Raw genomic sequence first — 6,200 nt, forward strand, 5'->3', positions numbered from 1 at the left:
AAATAGTTTCTTGTATTGTTTTGTGTATTTTGATGTCTAATTGAGTTATAAAAGGAAGAATTGTCGTGTTGCACAAGTCCCTTGGGAGAACGATACTTTACTTATTCACTGTATTACTTGTAACGATTTGGTATACTTGCCAAAAAGTTATCAAGTTTTTGGCGCCGTTGCCGGGGACTTGTGTTCCAACACAAGGCAATTTGGACATTTGTGACTCTTTTAGACTTTATTGTGAATTTTTCTTTTGAATGTTGTTGTGTATGCAGTTGTGACTACATATGTTTATACTTTCCATTGGTTTGGTTTGTGCTTAAAACTTGTTTTGGGGTATGCCTTAGAGCATGATCTAGTTGTTGGAAGATCCTAGGGATGGGATTTCAACAGCCGAATTAGCTAAATCAACCCAGATTTTACAGATCACCAGGGATGGGATTGTGAGTTTGGGCCCTCACTGTTCTGATTCTTAATGCAAGTTTTGATACATTCTTAGGCCAAGGGATTAGGTGAGGTGTGTCAAGCTTAGATAGGCACAACAAGAGGGATCTGAGTGTTTTTACCTTAGAGAACAGGGAAAGTAATATTCATCACCTTAGGAAAGTACTAAGTAATCTTACAACAAGAGGGATCTAAGTGACGTTATTTAGGAAATTCATTTTGATCATTCTGCATATTAGAACTGTTGTTTGGTTGGTGTGCACGTTCAGCAATTTTTGTTATTTTTTTTTTGTCTCTCTGTTTGTGTTTTTCATTTTTCTATTTTACTTCTCTATATGTTACTTTTATTTTTATCTTTATGTTTTAGTTTTTGTAACAAATTGTTGAAGTTTCTGTGTTGGTATGGAGGTCTGGAAGAAGTTTGAATATGTTTTTGTGACGCTCCAGTCCCAGAGCGCACAGCTGAAGTGCGCTCAGCGACCAGAGTATTTTATAAGGCAGTGATTTGCTCGCACAGCACACCACATGCGCTTTGCGTGAGAGAAAAATAATTTGTTAATTTTATTGTGGTTCGCAGAGTGCACCAAATGCGCTTTGCGACCTAAATATTTAATTTTCTCTCTCTAAGGCAATTCGCATAGCGCATTTAAATAGCAAAGCGAGAATAATCACTGAGACAAACTGAGAGAAATTAAGTGGTTTAATTGCATAGCGAAAAATATGAGAAAGGATTCTGTACATTAATTCGCACAGCGCACAGCTGAAGTGCGCTCTGCGAACTAAAAAAAAGCTACAAAAAATTAAAATGTAAAAAAAAAATCACATTAGCATAGCGCACAGCTTGTGGTGCGCTTAGCTAATGCTGTTAATTCTAAAAAATATCTCAAAAAAAAATAAAAATAAAAATAAAAATAAAAATACATAATCTAAAAAAAAGAAAACTTGAAAATGCATATTAGCATAGCAGACACCATGAGGTGCGCTAAGCTATATGCTTATTTTCTAAAAAAAAAAATTAAAAAAATAAAAAAAACTAAAAAAAAAAACTAAAAAAAAAATCAAAATTCACATTAGCACAGCGTACAACTTGTGTTGCGCTTAGCTAATGTTGTAATTCTAAAAAAAAAAATCTTAAAAAAATAAAATAAAAATAAAAATGCAAAAAAAAAAAAAAAGTTTAAAGTGCACATTCGCATAGTGCACAGCCTATGGTGCGCTGAGCGAATGTTGCTATTTAAAAAAAAAAAAATTGGTTTATTCGTTTAGCGCACAGTTTTAGTGCGCTTAGCGAATATTGTGCAGATGACTTCTCTGACAACCACCACAAGATCTTCTTTAAGAGCACATCCTACTAGTTTTAAACTATGATCGACATAAATTCTCTTTTGAGTTTACGAACCCCTACTATGGCCTGAGGGCATGCCTAAGTCCAGGTGGGGAATGCCTATGTGGAGGATGATGATGATGAGGAGGAGGAGCTCAATCCCAGATGGACACACAGAGTCACGAGACACATGAGAGCCATTGGAGATCTAGACCAGATGGGTCCTAGTAGAGCAGATGGACATACTCTCCTACTGTTTGATGTTTATTGTTATGTTTGTATTTCAGTTCAGTCGTTATATTGTGGAACTATGTTTAGTTGTTTATGTTTGGTGTTGTAAAGACATTGATGTTTTGATTTAATGATTATGCATTATCTGATTAAGTTATGTGATTCTTGAGGAAGATGACTTGTATGTGTATGGTTGCTGTGCTTCAAAATTTTATCTGTGTGTTTGAAAATAACCAGATCTGTGAGTGTTGAGAGCAGATGTGATTGAGAGATGTAGAGTAGTCTGGATATGGAATTGACTTTTGCATGATTTTGATTCTACGTACATACACACACTTCTTGGTTAAGGATGAAAAAGGCCCTGTCTGATATTGATTATGCAGCTACTTGGCCAGATTGCCAACCTTGTGACACTGTGCTTCAATTGTAAATCCTTTTTGAGCCTTAATTTCTTTCTTTCACCTTGAGCCTAACATGTTATCCTACCTTACACCTTAGAAGAGAACAAGTACTATGAATTTGTGAGGTTAAGGTTGAATTGAAGTTTGGGGGAAGAAAAGATCAATAAAAAAAAATTGAAATGTTGTAATTATAAATGATCAGGAGACCCTTCAAGACATCAAGACTTCACTTTCTGCAAGGAATTGCTGTAAAGAGTACGTTTTAGATGTCTAGGAGAGGCTAGTTTTTCTGTTCATTGGAATTGGTTGTATGACGATACATTAATGTAAATTTCCTGTGTCTGTTCTTGTTCTTTTTTTGACTTGCTTTAGATTATACGGAAGTATAATTCTTTTTAAAGGTTCTTTTGTACTAGGAAGTATTTTTAGAACCAGAAACGTAAGAAAAGAAACTAAAAGGAACGATGCTAGAAATAACTTTTGTACTTTTGGTCATTCTAAACATCTGATTTTAATGCAAAATAATCTGTTGAATTAATTAAGGAATTAATAATTTAATGGATAATTTTAGAACTTGCTTTAAGGAATTAAATCAAGATACACTTTTGTGAATGCTTGAACAGAGAACATATTTTATCCAGGATGTTACTGTAATGTTAGTCGAAGACCAATTCCTGGCACACCAACTGTTTTATAAAATACAAAAAAATAGTTTCTTGTATTGTTTTGTGTATTTTGATGTCTAATTGAGTTATAAAAGGAAGAATTGTCGTGTTGCACAAGTCCCTTGGGAGAACGATATTTTACTTATTCACTGTATTACTTGTAACGATTTGGTATACTTGCCAAAAAGTTATCAAGTTTTTGACAATATAATACGAACAATCATTGGAATTGGTTTCAGACTAACATCTCAGTAACATCCTGTACAATATATGACCTGTTCATGCATTCACAAGTTGATATGTTGCTTTAATTCCTAAAAACAAGTTCTAAAATTATTCCTTAAATTGGGGGCCGGTTTGGTAGAGAAGGTCGCATCTCCTAGCTCGGTCTCGTCGTCCTTCCTAGAGGCTAACCCTGGTGAAGACGATTCAATGTCGCCTTCCCCGAACGCCAATAGACTGGTAAATGGGTATGCCATCTTTTTGTTGAAGGGTGGGCTGCAGGTTGATCCAGAGACGGCGGAACCGGTCGGTGGTTGGCCCCGGATCCAGGGCTATCGTTGGGCCTCATCGGAAGTAAACGAATATACTTCGGATTTTGGGACCCGCACAATTTTGTCTTGGTGGTCTAACCGATCCTATATCGCCCGTGACGTAGAAGACGCCTGGTTGTTTCGATTTTGGTGTAAGGGTCCATCTCCGAACGAACGCGTTTTTCATGGGAAAGGGTCCAGCTCTGAGGACTTCTTCTTTGTCTATACTTATATGTTTGAGCAAATGTATATAAGGGTGCCGTTTACGGAATTTCAGTCGTCGGTTTTGAAAGAGCTGAACACTATGCCGAGCCAACTGCACCCGAACGGATGGGCAGCTGTGCAAGCGTTTACTTCCTTATGTTCCGCGGTGGGGATAATGCCTATGGTACGAGTGTTTTTCCATTATTTTAATGTTCGCCCGATACCGCGCCGAGGATGGGTATCGTTGTCGTCCGTTCACAACCAAACTCTGTTTAAGCCATTTTCAGATTCGTTTAAGAAATTCAAGACACAGTATTTTAAGATAATAATCAGGGAATCCGGTAAGTCGGAATTTTTTTACGCCAATGGCGCTCCTCGATTCCCCTTTTATTGGACAAAGGATCCTCCAAAAATAAAGGCATATGGCGTCGGACCGCTAAACGCCATGGAAAGGGAAGCCGTCCGGACGATAAATAATCTGCCCCGCCATGTCAGCTCCCGAGGCTTCGTTGATTGTTTAAAATATGAGGATTATGATAAGATAGCATTTGGTATGTTGATAGTCGGATTTTATATTTTGATGTCTCAGTTTGACTTGTCTAAGTTCTTGTTTTCCTTTCAGGATACATGTCGCTGCCCGTTCCTCGCAAGACCGGATGGCTGGCCTCATCTCAACGTCGTCAGGGCAGCAGCAGCTCGAAAGGGTTAGACCGCCCCTCCGTTGCTTCTAGCCCGACGACGAACGCCCAAATCCCTACGGGAATTCCCCAAGCTGACTTGGTCACTGTGGAGGTTCATCCGCATGAAGTGATAGCGATCGGGCGGGTCGATAGTCAAGCTCAACAAGAACCGGTCCATGTGACTATAGTGCAATCTTCGGAATCCCCTCCAGAGTCGGTAGTCCCTTTGGAACGAAAAAGGAAATCAAGAAAGGAGGGCAAGTCGTTGTCGAAGCGAAGTCGTCGCAGCGGGAGTTCCTCTCTAATCCCCTTGCCGGCCGGAGTTTTTGATCCGGCTTTTGATGCGGCTTCTTGGGTGGACTTTCGCGCCAGCTCCTCCCAACAGGCAATCATTGATCCTTTATCCGAGGGGGAACTTCTCGGTGCTGCCGTGGAGCTGATGACTCGGGGAGTCATTCTGGCGTAGAATGCCCGTGAGAAGGGAAAGGATCGCGAAGGACGAGATTTGTTGCGCGAACTGGCCGAGGAGCAGGATACTTCGGCGGCGCTTCGTCGCCGTGTTGAAACACTTGCAAAAGATCATGAGGGGTGCAGCAACAAGCATGTAAAGCTGCAAGCTGACTTGGATGAGGCCAAACTGTAGTTGACGGGTTCGAAGAAGTTACTCTCGGCCGCCCAATCGCGTGAGGCAGATTTGGGCGAGGAAATTAAGAAGTTGAAGTTGGAAGTTCGTCGTTTAGGTAAGAGGGGAGAGGAGCTGGCCGAACAAAGTGAGCGGTTGTCGCAAGAGTTGCTCAACACCAACATCGAGCAAAAACGTCTTAGCACCGAATTGGCCCAGGCCAAGGAAGATTTTGCCAACCTGGATGCAATAGTGATACTCGAGCACGAGGAAGGTTTTAACAAGGCCATGCAGCAAGCGGCCTTTTTGCTGAAGGTAAATCCGATCGCCGCTGGTTTCAATATCCATCAAGATGTGTATCGTGGAGAGATGCGGCCGGTGGAGGCTAATTTGACACCTGATATGGAAGGCACTGCCGATGGTGGGAATAATGGGGTGAATGTGGAGCGTCCGGGCGCTACGGACGAATAGTGAAGCCGTGCTTATTTTGCTTAGTGGACTTTTAGGTTTTTCTTTGAGCATTTAGTGTTTTGTAGTTGTAATGGCATTTTTTGAGAGGCGAACTCGATCCTGAAACACTTAGGTGTAGTCAGTGTTTCAGGGATCGACCCGTCCGTTATATTGATCTTTTGTCTTAGCCGTGAATGTTTTGCACAAGTTAAATGGATACGGTATTTGGCTCTTGTTTTTTATCCTTCTCTTTCTTTTTTTTTTTGGCGGGACAAGCCATAACTGTTCGTTGTTTGTGTTTGAGTTGGTGGGACGAATCTCACTCACCATTCCTCCCTGATTTAGTGGGACGGATCCCAACGTGTTAGTGTCGCGGAAGGGCGGTAGGTCATTGTCGTTTGCCATCCCTCCCGGATTTATTGGGACGAATCCCAACGCTTTAGTGTCGCGGGGGAGTGGTAGGTCGTTGCCGTTCACCTCCTCCCCCTAAGTTAGCGGGACGGATCCCCTTGTTTGATCGATTGTCGGTTTGGTTTTAATCCAGCCGATTATGACTTAGGATAACTAATTCGAATGGAACGACCCTGTCATCATTAATAAATTATCATGAAAGTACATCAATTAATCATAACCGCATATGCTTTCAACTGAAATA

Source organism: Vigna radiata, chromosome 7 (genome assembly GCF_000741045.1).
Source record: "Vigna radiata var. radiata cultivar VC1973A chromosome 7, Vradiata_ver6, whole genome shotgun sequence".
In the NCBI taxonomy this organism is placed as follows: domain Eukaryota; kingdom Viridiplantae; phylum Streptophyta; class Magnoliopsida; order Fabales; family Fabaceae; genus Vigna; species Vigna radiata.